Genomic DNA, 14,316 nt, shown 5'->3' with positions numbered 1-14,316 from the left:
CAGGCTTCAAAGACCTTCCTGGACTCTGGATTAGGCCCACAGAAGGCTGGTAGAAGACATTTAACAAGGAGCGGCCTTTATTATACAGGGAGTGTTATACTGGGGATCTGCCTGCAAGACTGTGTCACAATGCTTTCTAAAACGCCACTATTTACAATGCCTAATGCAGAGGATATCTGTTATTAGAGCAATACAGGAATGTGTTTTTTTCAGAGGGACCTTCTTTTTTTATTCTTCTTTAAGTTAAATAAATGAAAACGTTCATGAAAAAGGAACGTGTCCTTTTTTCCATCTGAAATTTTTCTCTAACACCATTATAATAGTATGTCAGGGTCTCATAGTCTGTCAGGGCTTATCTTTGTAATATAAATGGATACATTTAGGTGTTCTCCCATTCTGCAGTTTCAGTAACAGAAGCATGGAGAGGATGAGAGATTATTTTTTTTTTCAGGTGTTCCGGAGAAAATCTGAGGAACAGCCAGAAATCACCCCAAACCGCCGAGTCAGTTTGCTTTATTTCCTCTTGTGACCTAGTCGTATCTCCTTTCTTGTCATGTCAGATGGTAGCGCAGAGATTTATACCCACGGTTAACAACCCTTTTGTGCGTGTAGTTTTCCTGGTGGCATGTTTCATCAAGACCCAGGCAGAATAGGGTCCATCCAGTCTAGAATTAGTTGCCTGCAGACTCAGGTCACCGTCAGTGGGTGCCAGATATAATTTTGGAAGCCCAGATTGCTTAGGAAGTTTCATAGTAGTAGTGTCAGATTTTGACCTCATTTTGGACAGATGCAATTTATGGATCTGGAAAGTGACATGTAGTATTTTGGTGGCCCATGCAGCAGTCTTGCCTTGTTCTGGTCTATTACTCAAACTTGAAATACAAGTAATGTGTATTACTTTGGTACACAGGGAATGTACCTCCTTAGGAAATGCGTGCATATGAGTAAATACTTCTCGTGTATATACGTTCATACAAATATGCATAACGTGATATGTTTGCACAGGGAAAAAGTCAACGTGTGCACAGCTCTGTCTGCGTGTACTTTCCCAGCGTGTATGAAAAGAGAAAGTAAACTCGCAATCAAATAAGCACCGAGAGCAGGGGAAAGAAAGATGAGATTGCAGTTGATTATGAGTCTGGCAGCAGATGTGCTTCACAAATCCAGCCTGCTGCATCCAGGCTGTTTCCATGGCGATGGAGCGAGTAATTGTGGAGCTCCGGCACGCTCCCCCGCGGCCCCGCTAAGGTGGACGCCGGGTCCCCACCAGCGCTGCCTCGCTCCCTCCGGTCAAGCGCCGGCCCCTGTCAAAAACAGGCAGGCGGAGAGGGGGAGACCTGGAGATGGGGAGCTCTGATTTATTTGTTTCCCGCCCCCATCTGATGGTAGGATGCTGAGGGAGCTGCGCTCTTCCTCAGAAACATGGTTTCCCGAGATGCTAAATAAATGGGCAGGAGTTTCCCCGAAAGAGGAGCGGGCTGTGATTGGCTGCCGCGCCCGCCCGTGCCAATCCCAGCCCGACCGGCCCTCGGGTACCGCAACATAAGCAAAGCTACACACTGGGCGCGGGGAGCGGGGCAAAGGTGTGCGGAGGGAAGGGGGGTCTGCTCCTCTCACATGGCTACGCCGAGGACGGATCTCGCTAGAGAGCTTCGTCGGAGACCATCTGCCACTCGCGCGCGTTGTGCCTTCCGCAAAAAGCAGCATTAAGTCATTCGCTCGCTGTCGTGTGGGAGGCGAATTTGTCATCGGGAACGATGGAGCTACGGGATCTCTGTAAGTAAATCCGTATACTTTATCCTGCTATTTCAGCCCGGGCACAGATCAATAAATGATGTCGAGGAATGGCAAAAGAGAATTAGAAAAAGCTGCAAATAGCGCGAAGGGTTTCTCGATTTTGTTTCATGTGTAGCAAGATGTGTTCTTCCTAGTGGTTTCAGGCATCATACAAACTAGTTAGCTGTTTGCATTGCCTTGGGTGGTTGTTTAGTCTAATTAAGACTAGTCTATTAGGATGCTGTATTCTCTGAGGCATTTCAGAATACCTCTGTGTTTGAAAAGGAAAGAAAACCACATGGAGCAGAATATCATAGGCACAAAAGTCTGATGTGCCCTTATGTAGTCACCGGCATTTGTAGTGTCAGTATAACAATAACAGGCACGTTATTATTGGTTTGTCAAACACTAGTTCAGACCCCCAGCCAAGAAAACATGAGTTGCTCATCATTCATCACTGTGCTCAGCACAGAGAATCACTGCTTTTCCTGACCTTTATGTTCTTTTTTTATTTATTTATTTTTAAATTCATTTCTTCTTTGGAAGAGGCTTTTAAAAATACACATTTAATTCACAGGCTTTCCTGTTTGTTGATGAAACAGGTGAGTACATGAAAAGTGTGGAGAGTTTCCTTTATCAACGTTGCGGGGCGTGAGTTAGAAGTTGATTCTCTTGCGTGTCAGGACCCTGCTTTTGGTTCTGTAAAGCAGAAATGGTATATTTAGAAGTCGGGGGGGGGGGGTGATGGTGTGCAAATCTGTCCTTCCATAACCCTCTGGGGTTACTTGAGTTACACGAGCCATGAATTCGGTTCAGCATTGTTCATGTTTTATCAGTTATTTGCTGTTAGACTGGGAGCTTCGCTGCACAGAGCTTGTGAGTGACTCTGCTTAACCCTCTCAGAGGCTGTAGTCATCTTAACTGGTTTATGAAAATACATAGGAGAAAGGACAGAAATAGAAACAAAAAGATATAGAAAAACCTCTCTGTAATTTCACTCTGTTGCCTGAGCTAGTTATGCGTATCAGGAATTTTATACTAACCAAACTAGATGCAAACATCATATGAAGCTGGCTGCTTTTTAGGGATCCGTTTTTGGTGTCTTGTGTTCATTTTAGAACTAAACACACAACTTCCTTTCCCAGTGTTGGGAGCTGCTGGGAACTCTCATTGCTGCCTGGGAATCTCAGGCTGAGGGTGTGATTTTTTTTTTAAATATGGTTTGACTGGTCAGCTTTGCTTTTGAGATGCTGCTTTGCAAGTTGTGGCAGGAAGGTGTGTCTGTGGAGCTTATCCCTTCAGTTAAAGCAGTCAGCGTCGCCTCAGAGTTAATGCTGAAAAGAATTGTCACTGTTTTCAAGAACTCTTTGATCAAAATAAATGGGAAAAATACAGAATATGTACTTCAGTACATCAATACAGTGATAGTGTGTGTTGATGACCGCTGTATTAAGCTCTTCCGTGTACTTTTGAGTGTTTAACCTGATGTATCACAAATGCAGATGAACCCCTCATTAGCTTGAATTATTGCCTTTTCTAAGACAGAAATAAGTTGCTTTTCCCTGTGTTTCCCAGGGATGTTTGAGTTGCCTTTTATTGAAATTATGGCCCCAGGTATCCTATAGTATTGGGCTTAAAAATAACATAATTTTCCTAATCTAGGCAAAAAAAAAAAAAAAAGAAGAAGATAACTGTTAGCTCTTATTGCATCACTACTAAACAAAAATAAATACTGCAAGTGTCAAGAATTAAATTTTTGAAATGAAGCAGATATTTAGCTGCTATGTCACTTTCCCTAGGGGCTTGTATCATTTATTTGTATTTACTTAGCACTAGATGTAGCTGAAAATCCCATCACATAAGACAGTCTAAGCAAAGAGATGTGCCCATTCCCCATCTTGGAGGTAGATGCTTTGATCTAGGCTGAGATATTCCATAAAAAGCTGAGGGAGCACTTGAACTCTTGCACACTTGGGCATGGTTTGTTCCTGGCTCCAGGCTGGTCATTTTTAACACCTTTGGGATACATCAAAATGAAGCTCCATTGCACCTTTGGGGGTTTTAAATTCTATATTTATTACTTTCTGCTTTATTTTCTGATGAGAGAATATTATCTTTTAAGGTCACTGCAACTCTTAAGACAATATTTTAGTTCTTGTTAGGACTCCAGGGATATAGTTCAAACAACATAAACCTCTCAAGTTTAGTCACTAGCATTAGGCAAATACTATGTGACTGATAGAGTTCCTGTATCTCCCATAACCTTGTTTGAAGGGATTTGTTTGCTTGTCTATCCCTGTGCATTAGCAGATAAAAGGGCGGGGGGACAGGGAGGGAGAGAGATGGGCTGTAACTGCTAAGCTTTGGATAGTGCACTGGATCAGCCTGTCTGAGGGCTGCAAACCACAGTGGTGCCTCAGGTAGGAGCAGAAATGTGTGTTGCAGTGCAAGGCACGCTTGCATTAGGGTTTTGACCTGATGGCGCAGAGAACAGTTGCTTGTCGTTAGTGCTTGGGGATGATCTACGTGGGAGAGGCATTTCAGATTCCCAGGCTGTGAGAGTTCCAGCAACAGAGGAGTGAGTAGGCTTTGGTGAGAGCTGTGGCGTGCTGGCAGCAGTTGGGAGGATGCAGAAGCTGCAAAATGCTATCTTGGGGTAGCTTTAATTGGTTGCATTGGAAAACACTCGGTTTGATGGGCTCATATGTCTTCTAAAATGCTTGGTGCCAGACCAAATTGGCATACCTCCATTGACTGACACGAGAAGCCACCCGGCCTTGATCAGAACTTTGCTCTTATGCTTACATTTTTCTTGGAAGTGCAAGATTTTTACAAAGGCAGCAGGTTAATTTTCCTCTCTGTTTGCCTCAGCAGCAGTAATATTGAAAACCTGAGTGGAATGGGCATCCCATGGGTTTTGACTTGTTTCCTTGGACTGTAAACTTGATATGTTATCCTTCGTCTGCTTGCAGAGCCTCAATCTCGTATGTTAATCTACACTGGAAGCCTAGAGCAGAAACTCAAAAGGGGGAGGCTTTATATGTATCCAGAAATACTACATTTGAATATTTCATTCTTTCTCTGGATTGTAACCCTTCTTCAATTTCAGCAGAAACATTGTGGTCACTCGTGTTCTAGGTAAACAGATGCTAGAGCCACCAGTCTTCTGTTTTGCCTCAGTTGTGTTTTTGTTTTCACCCCATTATTTAAGTAATTAGGTACAACTTTTATGCAAACTACAAAACAAGTACTCTTCTTTAGGTGTCTCTGGTGTGTTTACATCCAAATGAATTGCAGAGACAGTTGCAACTCCAGATGAGAAAAACAGCTCAAATGAGAACAGTTCCTTATTTTTGCATCTGTTAGAAAACATTTTTAGGAAAAGCTACTCCATGCTAGGACTTGGCTTACATAGAACATCACGCCAAGTCACAGAACGCTCTCTCTCCCTGTTCAGTACATGCATGCTCGTGTCTCAAATGGCAAGTGCACACTACAAAGCAATGCCAAGCACAGAATAAAAATGGAACAACAGTAAAACAAAGACGAGTGAATCGTGAAAAGCCCATTGATTTGCTTGACACTCGTTTTGTTCAACATTGTGCAGTGCTAATCTGAAAACTCCCGTGCATCACAAAAAGTTTTTGGAACAATAAGAACTGTCAATTCCAGCAGATTCTACAGGCCTGTCATTATTCTTCCATTGTCTTGAAGCACTAAGTGGCGTACAGAGGGATTTTTGGCAGGAGTTCAAGAGTGGTCTCATAAAGAGGAATCACGTGTCACTACCTCACTTACGTTATCATTTGCAATTACAGTTAAGCCCAGCACAGGCCCCTGGAAAAATGCCTGCACCTGTTTTGGTGTGCTACTTTTATGGTGCTCATTTATTTTGTCTCTCAAAAAAAAAACCAAACACGCAACCAGAAACTACCACTTTTTACTGCTCTTAATTGCTAAACTGTAAAAGCAAGAAATTCTAGATGTCTTTATACATTTTGACTTGGTATCTCCCAGAGAACTAGAATATGGTAATAAATTATTATCCTGCTCCACCTGCTGCTCCTTTGGAAAAGTGGACACAGCAGCAGTGATGGCTACAAGCAGAATTTTTTATTAACTCACTTTCTCTTGAGATGGTATCACTGGTAGTTCTCTTGAAGCACCTGGGTACTCCCCAGCACTAGTGGAGGAAAATTCCTTCTGTTCTGCCCTGTGTTCTTTCACTCCAGATGCTTTGCTCCTTGGTTAAGAAAAACAAGCACACTCACCCCACATCCCCCATCATTAGAACCTACAGCCCTTCTTAGGAATGTCCCCCCATGAGGAGACACATGATGGGAAGAAAGATTGGCTTTGTATTAGGGAGGCTCAAGTTTTATTTCTTTATCCAGTATCAGAGGCCATGTAACCACGCAGTATTTTGTCTTCTGTACTTACTCTTCCCAGTGTAGCATCATCCGTGTACATACCTCACCTAAATTAAATAAAGATCCAATATAGTAAGGTCATGACATTCACTCCGAAAATGAAAATATGAGCTGAGTTAGGCACCCTTGGTATCAGTAACTTGCAGAACCCATATGTACTGCAATAAATCTGCAGCATTTTGAAAAGTCTCTGAGGCATAGATTCCGGTTTTTTGTGGACTTCACGTGAATTCTGGCAGGTTTCACTACTTAAGAGTTTAGTGGTTTCAAAGAAACGTGAATGTCAGACCTCAGAGGACACAGATGACCTTCATATAAACTAGTACTTAGATTAGCTGTAGTTGGGTGCTTTAAACTCCTCTTTCGTGCACAAATCAAACTTGTAATGGGGTGAAAAAGGAGATCTTCCTGTTAATGCTAGCACACTGTCAAATTAATACATCAAATAACATACTCTTATCCTGAATTGGTGGACTGCTTTTATCAGTGCTTTTGAAGTGGCAAAGAAAGTGCTTTTTCCATAGCTACAAACCCGACTCTCTTAGTCTTCCCTTTACTTTGAACATCAATTTTCTTAAGTCTTGGAACCTCGTGAGACAGAAAGCGCCTTTCATGGCTAGGTGTTTCAAGATTCACATCCAAGCCACAGAAAGGCATTCTCTTTTACACGAGGTTTTCAAATACATGTAACCTTCTGACTTGACCTCTCCCAGTTTGCATTTCAAGAAAAAGAATCTATCCACATATGGTTATCTCCAATAAGATCAAAGCTGTCACTGTATTCTGACACTTGTGGGAATTAAATGGATATCTTAAAAAAATGGGGAAAATGGTGAAAAGATTTGAATGAGTTCACATTTATAGAAGACATGCACCCACGGATCTTGGAAGTGAAAGGAAGACCTTCAGGATTAGCTGCAGCTCTTGTGTTTAGAAGCAGCAGAACGTTTCTTTATTTGTTAGCCTCACCAAGGTAATTAAACAGACTTGAAGACATAAACAAAAATAGATTTTCTAGATTCCTACAAATATAGCCCTGCAAGCGTTTTGCTATGAAAGTTAATAAGGTTCTAACTTTAGAGGGGGTTTTCTGCCTGGTGCCTAGCAGATGCCATTGCAAAGGATGGTGAATTTAATGCTGCCTTTGGAGCCCCTCATTAAGGTGTGGTGTCTTTCCCAGTTTCCAGCCTTCTCTGGCAAAAGTGTAAATCTCATAGATTTATTCCTGCTTCAGTGAATACTCACAAAGAGATGTCGTGACTGTCCCAGAAAGTGTCTGCAGAGCGGGAAATGGAGCTCTGTTCACCTGGCTATGTTTCCTGCTGTCCTGTGTGAAAGCAGCAGTGTGACTTTGCAGAGCCCGTTTGCCCTCCCTGTAGATACATCATAAGGCAGAGGGGAGCCAAGGGTGTGCTTTTTGCTGTGTTGTGCCCTTGCCTCAGCACAACAAGCCACAGCTGAGCCCTTGGCTTTGAGCTAGTGGGGATGTGCCAGAGTATGCAGGAGCTACTGCCCTGAACCCTCTCCAAGGGAAACATGTCCCAGTTTGTGTCACCTCCACAAGGTTATCACCTCTGCATCTGGTAAATCAGCATGATCCTGAGGAATGTTGTGGCTGGAAGAACCTTCCTCTGCAAGAAAACTAATTAATGGTCCTTGTATTTAACACAAGGGCTTAGAATGTACCTGTGACACTAGCCACAGGAAAGGGAAGGACAATGGATCAACAGTCTTGTTTCCTGACTCTCTCTGCGCCCCCTCGCTACAAGAAAGACATCGAGGTACCGGAGCGAGTTCAGAGAAGGGCAACGAAGCTGGTGAGGGGTCTGGAGCACAAGTCTTATGAGGAGCAGCTGAGGGAACTGGGGCTGTTTAGCCTGGAGAAAAGGAGGCTGAAGGGAAACCTTATTGCTGTCTGCAACTACCTGAAAGGAGGTTGTAGCATGGAGGGTGTTGATCTCTTCTTTCAACAGGGAGAAGTGCCCAGGGAAGTGGTTGAGTCACCATCCCTGGAGGTGCTTAAAAGATGAGGTTCTTAGGGACATAGTTTTGTGACAGTGTTAGGTTAACAGGTGAACTCCATGGTCTTGAGGGTCTCTTCCAACCAAAATGATTCTGTGATTCTATGATTTTCCTCTCCGCCTCCCCATACTCACCTTTTGTAGAATGGAATTAAGCCATTTGGCTGACAGAAGCTCTGCTCAGCTTTCAAAAAGGGGAGCCTCCCTGATGTGAGACTATTATCTGTTCAAGCTCTCGAGGTCATGCTTTGAAACAGCTACAGCTGCAAAGAGGTATATGATGCCCATGAAACCTTTCACTTTTACACCACTAAGCTGCTTTGGTGCATAGAGTAAATAGGCAAGGGCTTGAGTTAGAAATACCTCTGGTGCTTTGTAACTGCAGTGAGAAGTTGGATTACATTTATATGTTAACAGTTGGTCTTGAATTTTTCTGCCTTTAAATGCTATTATAACCCAGTTAAAATTTTGATAGAAGAGTGGAAAGTCTATTCACTGGTGTTTCACAAATAAATTTCTTTGTTCTCACTTCCAAACTTACCTTTTAAAATCACCTGTTCAAATTAACACCCTATCTCAAACAGCAACACAACACTTTGGGGTTATGCTTAGAATGTCTTAAGTCCCACTTTCAATTGCAAATGGAATTATGTTCATTTCTAATGGTACAGAAAAGGTATAAGTGAATCTCAGACTAAGTTCTGCTTGTTCATGCATGAAATTATGTATCATCCCACCTTTGCATGCAGGATTTTCATCATTTGAAAGTCATTGGCCTCTACTCAAGGCTGAACTTTGCACCAATCCCAATAACAGTTTTCACTGCTAAAGGTTCTAGCCGAGCGAATTTCAGGGCTTTGAATTTTTATTATATATTTGAGGTATACGATAGAAACTTCAAACCAATAATGTCTTTGGTGGAGCAAATATCAAGTGTGTCAGGCATACAGATCTGAGCATTAGCATTTATCATCAATTTGGTATGACAAACAATTGCTGGATATGTGTCAGATTTTTTGGATTATAAAGCACTTTGCTGTCAGGTTTCAACCAAGAAGGAAAGAGTCACCTTTCTAATTCCATTAAGTGTTGTTTGGTATTGCTAATAGAATGAAACTGATTCTTTTCAGTTAGAGATACATGAGAGATTTGTAATGTGAAAAGTATAGGAAAACCCCACAGCTAATTATATGATGTTTAAACTTTAACACCAGAGTGTGGTAGCTGCTTGTTCCAGAGGTTTGCCCAAGCTATGATTTAAATCTTTTGTTGCACCAAAATCCCAGAGGTTGTTGCAGCTTGCAATAGTGGGCTGCCAAAAAAATACTCACAGTGTGTAGTTCTTGAGATTGTGAAGAAATGTGTACGTTTCATCATGATCTCCTGCACAGACAAACACCTGGGCCTGCATCCAGATCCTTTCAGATCATGCCCTTGATCTGGTGTCCCCATCATTGCCTCTGCATCATCAGTGCTGGCAAACTGTGTGACCTAATGAGGGGATGGTGCCTCTCTGATGCCACAGCCCATTTGGAGCATCTGTCTGTGGCTGATGCCACAGAGCACCTGTGAATGGTGAGTGCAGTGGGTGGTGCGGGGGTTTCGGTGCAGAGCACAGCGGTCCCGCTGTGCAATTCCAGTTACCTCAGCAGTATTCATTGCTTCTGTGAACATTGAGTTCAGGGTCCAACCTCAGGAGCTGCTTCGAAGGAACACCAGTGCAAAAGGTAGAACCTTGGTTGTGTTGGAACAAGTGCTAAATCTCCCATCAGTGTCAGGCTGGTCCCCAGAATCAAGGGGGTGTCTTCTGCAGCGAAGTAGTCAAATTGCACTGCAAAGTAAGTCAAAAGGTGCCTCCTCCTAAAGAAAATGAAAGGTGTCAAAGAATTCTATGTGAGTCACTCGCAAAACAAGAAACAATTTTGATTACTGATATATAAAAAAGAATGTTTGTTTCATCAGAGATAACAGCTTGTTACTTGCTTTGCTCCCAGGATGCAGGGAGAAAGGAAGAGAAATAAAGTACTTGTACCCAAGTTGGCTGCTACAGTCCAGCAGCACAGTCAATCACATTGTTTCATCATTCCAAGTCATTCTGTAATAGCACTGATTTATCTTGCTGATGTGCAATTGTCCCCTGTTGATAATTCCAGTTTCATCCAGAGATGGCAGAGATTTTGCTGAAAAACCTGCAAGCTCCTCTTACCTGCAGCAATCAGTAGGAGGTCAGAGTAAGACTTTTTCCTTTTCATTGATGTCTATAAATAGTCCATGCTAACCCTAACAGCCTTAAAGACGTAGGGGATGTTTAAAAAAAAAAAAGAATTCACTGTTCTTAAAACCACATTGACTCAGCAGAAGTAGACGTGTGCATTTTAGACCAAAGTAGGTTGATAATCGAACCCAGCTGCGAATGCTTACCTCTTTAATTCTGGCTGTAACATTTTACATTTATTTGAACTCTGCAGTGGACTGGCACAAGTCTTGATATAATGTCCAGAAAGGAAGCTGCTACATTATTGTATATATTAAAAAAAAAAAAAAAAAAGTTCTAGTTACAGTTTTTACAATTTAGTTTTCTTCAGTTTTCTCTGTGTTTGTGAGAAGTTTATTAACCTAAGTGCATTTAATTTATATCTAGGAGCCAGTTGCTTAATAACAATTTCTGTAGTTCTCAGTTGTCCTAAGCAGAACTAATCACAGGAGCCATTTTATGCATGTCAGTGGGATTGTTCCAATATATAAATGCTATCTGAACACAATTTGTGCTACTTTGAAAAGTAGATGAGATTTCTTAGGAAAGTTGAGTCCCTTGGTCTTGAGGACAGAAGCTTTTCTTTTTTTTTTTTTTTTAAATGTATACGACACTAGTAAGCAAGAACCCAATAATTGGAAATTACTGGAAAGTCCAGTTTTATGAAGTAGGAGGAGATAACCAGGATGCTTGGTGTTGCTCGTGTAAGAAGAATGGTTTGCTCTGTGTGCATAGATGTTATAAATAATCTAGGAATACTTCACTTTTGGCTTGCCCTGTAGTCCTAGAAGACTTCTTACTAATACAATTCACTGGCTCATCACTACAAATGTAAATTTCTGCAGAATATGCAGATCTCTGTATTTCCAGGTTATTTTTATTTTGCTGGTATCCTAGGCAGACTTAAAGGCATCTTCAAAAAAGAAGTGCCTAAATTAATACATATATCATACTGACAAATATGCAAGTGAAACAAGGCTGTACAACAGCCTAAAGATGTTACCTACCATTCAAGTTATTTTCTTGTTAGTATGAGTCTTGAGGAGGAGTTGCATTCTGAAAATATTTTACCTGTGAAAAGCTTTTTGGTATGAGTTTGAAAAGGAAGAAAAACAACAGAGTTCTACTGTTTTATTGATACTTTCAGGTTTGATAGAGAGGAAGATTAAACTGTGTGTGTTTGACAGCAGCCTTTGATCGCTTGAGAGAGATTCTGCCTGCTCTGCCCTTAATCCTGTGGTAATTCAGGATCCTTAACCACTGATTTCTAAACGCGATAATCCAAACCCCCTGTAGTCAGTTGTGTTGGTCTCATTAAGGGCCAAACTGGACCTTCTCGTCTGGAAATAGAAAGTAGTTTAACCTAGCAGCCAGTTAAGTGTTGTTGGATTTTCTTTTAAATGAGTTTTGCTGGTCTAGTAGTTGGTTTCATCGTAATGCTTAGCTGTCATTCTTCCCTTTGGGTCTTTTGAGGATGCCATTACTGCAGTAATGATGAAAATGATCCTTGCTTAGGAATCCCACCTCTAGCAAAACTTCAGTTAGCATTGTGAAAAAAAGCTTTCCTGTACAGGCTGTTTGGTTTGCTCACTTGATCTGGAACTCCACCGTTTCCATAAGTGCTTTGCTTTAGTAAGGCTTGCCTTGCCACAAGATAAGAAAGAGAGAATGCTTCATGGTAACCATCTACGATGCTGTTGAAATGTCAGCATGAGCTGACACCTTAGCTGTCCTGACCTACGTGTTCTAGATTGCTATTAGAAAGAAAAAGGAAGCCAGTTCTTAAGTATATCACAGTGCGAAGTACACCCCTCACCGCAAATGCTGTTAATGAACCTTCAGAATTAGGTGTATCTCTTTTAATACTAAATCATTTCACCTTATTTTTCTTTCAGTTTTATTTTAGAAAATCGTTCCTAAGATAGAGGAATTTAGAAGCATAAATACCAGGATAATGCTATAAAACCAGTGCTCCTGTTTTCAACAGTGTGAGTATCTGGAGCTATACTGTAGATGTTTATAGATGCCTTTCAGTAGCTTTTCATTGACACCAGTGGGCACTCAGGTTAGCTCCAGCTTACTATTGGAGAGGCATTATAAATTCTATATTGGCCAAACTGATCTTCTTTCAGTAGCTACCTATAAACAGGAATAAGCTGCAGACACACACATGATACTGGCTGGCAGGCTCGCTTCCTATTGGGTATATACTAAATTAACATATGGGTTATATAACCTCTGCTCTCTTTTATCACAGAGAGTGGCAAGAAAGTCATGTCTTCTGGAGATGTTCAGTATACTTACTTAAAAACAGGAAAACTAGTAAAGGGACTTGTCTCTAAAGCTCTGGAAAGGTGAAGTCAAAGTTACTCACTCTGCGTGTTACCAGAGTAGAATGATGGCCAAAAAGTACTCAGCAAATCCCAAGTGAGGAAAGGTGCAAGTCCTTGCAGCATTTGAGGGTAAAGAATTAACAATGTGAAAAGCAGAACTGTAAACCAAGGTTTGTTGTAGCTGGCAGTCAGTGTTGTGAAGGGAAGAGAGAACATCATGCTGTATCTAGATGGAAATAGCAAGACCAACCTTGAACAATAAGGTGTTCTTTGTATTTGGCAGGCGTGCTGTCTCTGAGAGGCAGCAGGGGAGAAAGCACTGATCGTCTCGTGGTGTGGGTGGTGACTAAGTCAGACTGACAAAGTCTTCTTCAGTTCCTCCATCCACCACGGCGTTGTTGAGCCACCTTGAACCAAGCAAGAGAACTTCGCTCTTGCTCCCCAGCCTCTGACACACGTGAGCAGTAACACTGTCCTGACTTAATGGGATGTTGCAGGTATAAAATATACTGAAGATTCAATGCTGTGGTTCAGAGCAAGCAAAAATAGACTTGAGCCTGTAGGGCTGAGATTTCCTTGAAAAGGACCTGCAATAAAGTTTACAGATATAAACCTATTTTATTAACCAAGGACACTTTTGTAACTAAAGCACTACGAATCTAGTTTCTTAAAGGAAATGTGAAATTTCCTTTAACAAAAGTGATTCTGTAGAGAAGCAAGAATAGCTAGTGCAATGTGCTAGCCCTGAAATTGTTCGTGATGTTCATTTAAATTTATTTGTGGCTCACTGGGTCCAAATGAGCTCTATCTTTCTTCAAAACTTTTTTTTTTTTTCAGTGTTAGAGCCAAATTTGGGTCTGAAAGAGCTAAAATGTGAATAAACACAGTTTATAATGCATGTAAAAATATATGACAGCCCATAGCTGGGCACTATTAAGGTTTAGACTAGACTGGTGATGCCAGTTTTGTCAGCTGAGCAACGTTGGGTCAAGTAAAAGCTGAAGGTAATGGGCTGCTTCACTGTTACATATTGGGGTGGTCCCATACCATGACCAGAGCCAATGTGTCCTTCACTTGTGCATGTATCCTTTCTCAGAACAAGATGTAGGCCTGCTGCATCATGGGAAGACTTTCAGGTTGGCTTCTTAGGGAGGAAGGAATAAGGGAACCATCAAGAAAAGGAGAAAGAGGGAAGAATAGAGAGAGTACAAATCATATTAATTCTTTTGGAGACAGTAGGTAGGTCACCTTTATTAGGTGTCTGTTACAGAGGTCTTTTTCACATTGTTTCTGGGGTTGGAAAAAGTATTTGAGTAATTTCTCTATCACTTATATTTTCCAGTGCTTCCACTTACATTGGAATGCTTCAGTTCATCAAAACAAATAAAAGACCGTGTAGCATCTTCACTGTGTTGAACAAATAACAATTATATTAAAGAAAGAAAATATTGGAAATATCAGCTACCAAAAATGTGCCACCAAGTATAAAAACTGCTGAACCC

At 41.5% G+C, this 14,316-nt stretch overlaps 1 protein-coding gene across 11 annotated transcripts in view; it reads left to right on the top strand.

The window, feature by feature from the left end:
- The window catches only part of ELMO1 (engulfment and cell motility 1), a 315,282-nt gene that overhangs the window by 226,909 nt on the left and 74,057 nt on the right, over window positions 1–14,316 (top strand). Inside the window, exon 1 of one of the 11 annotated variants that reach the window (XM_021284221.2) lies at window positions 1,145–1,776. The exons of the other annotated variants lie outside the window; for them this stretch is intronic. The gene's annotated coding sequence lies outside the window, so the exon portion shown is untranslated. Of the gene's footprint in view, window positions 1–1,144; window positions 1,777–14,316 lie in introns of those variants that run through there. 11 annotated transcript variants of the gene reach the window in all.

This window comes from Columba livia, chromosome 2 (assembly GCF_036013475.1).
Source record: "Columba livia isolate bColLiv1 breed racing homer chromosome 2, bColLiv1.pat.W.v2, whole genome shotgun sequence".
NCBI classification, from domain to species: Eukaryota; Metazoa; Chordata; class Aves; order Columbiformes; family Columbidae; genus Columba; species Columba livia.
This window is presented reverse-complemented; position numbering and strand designations above follow the sequence as displayed.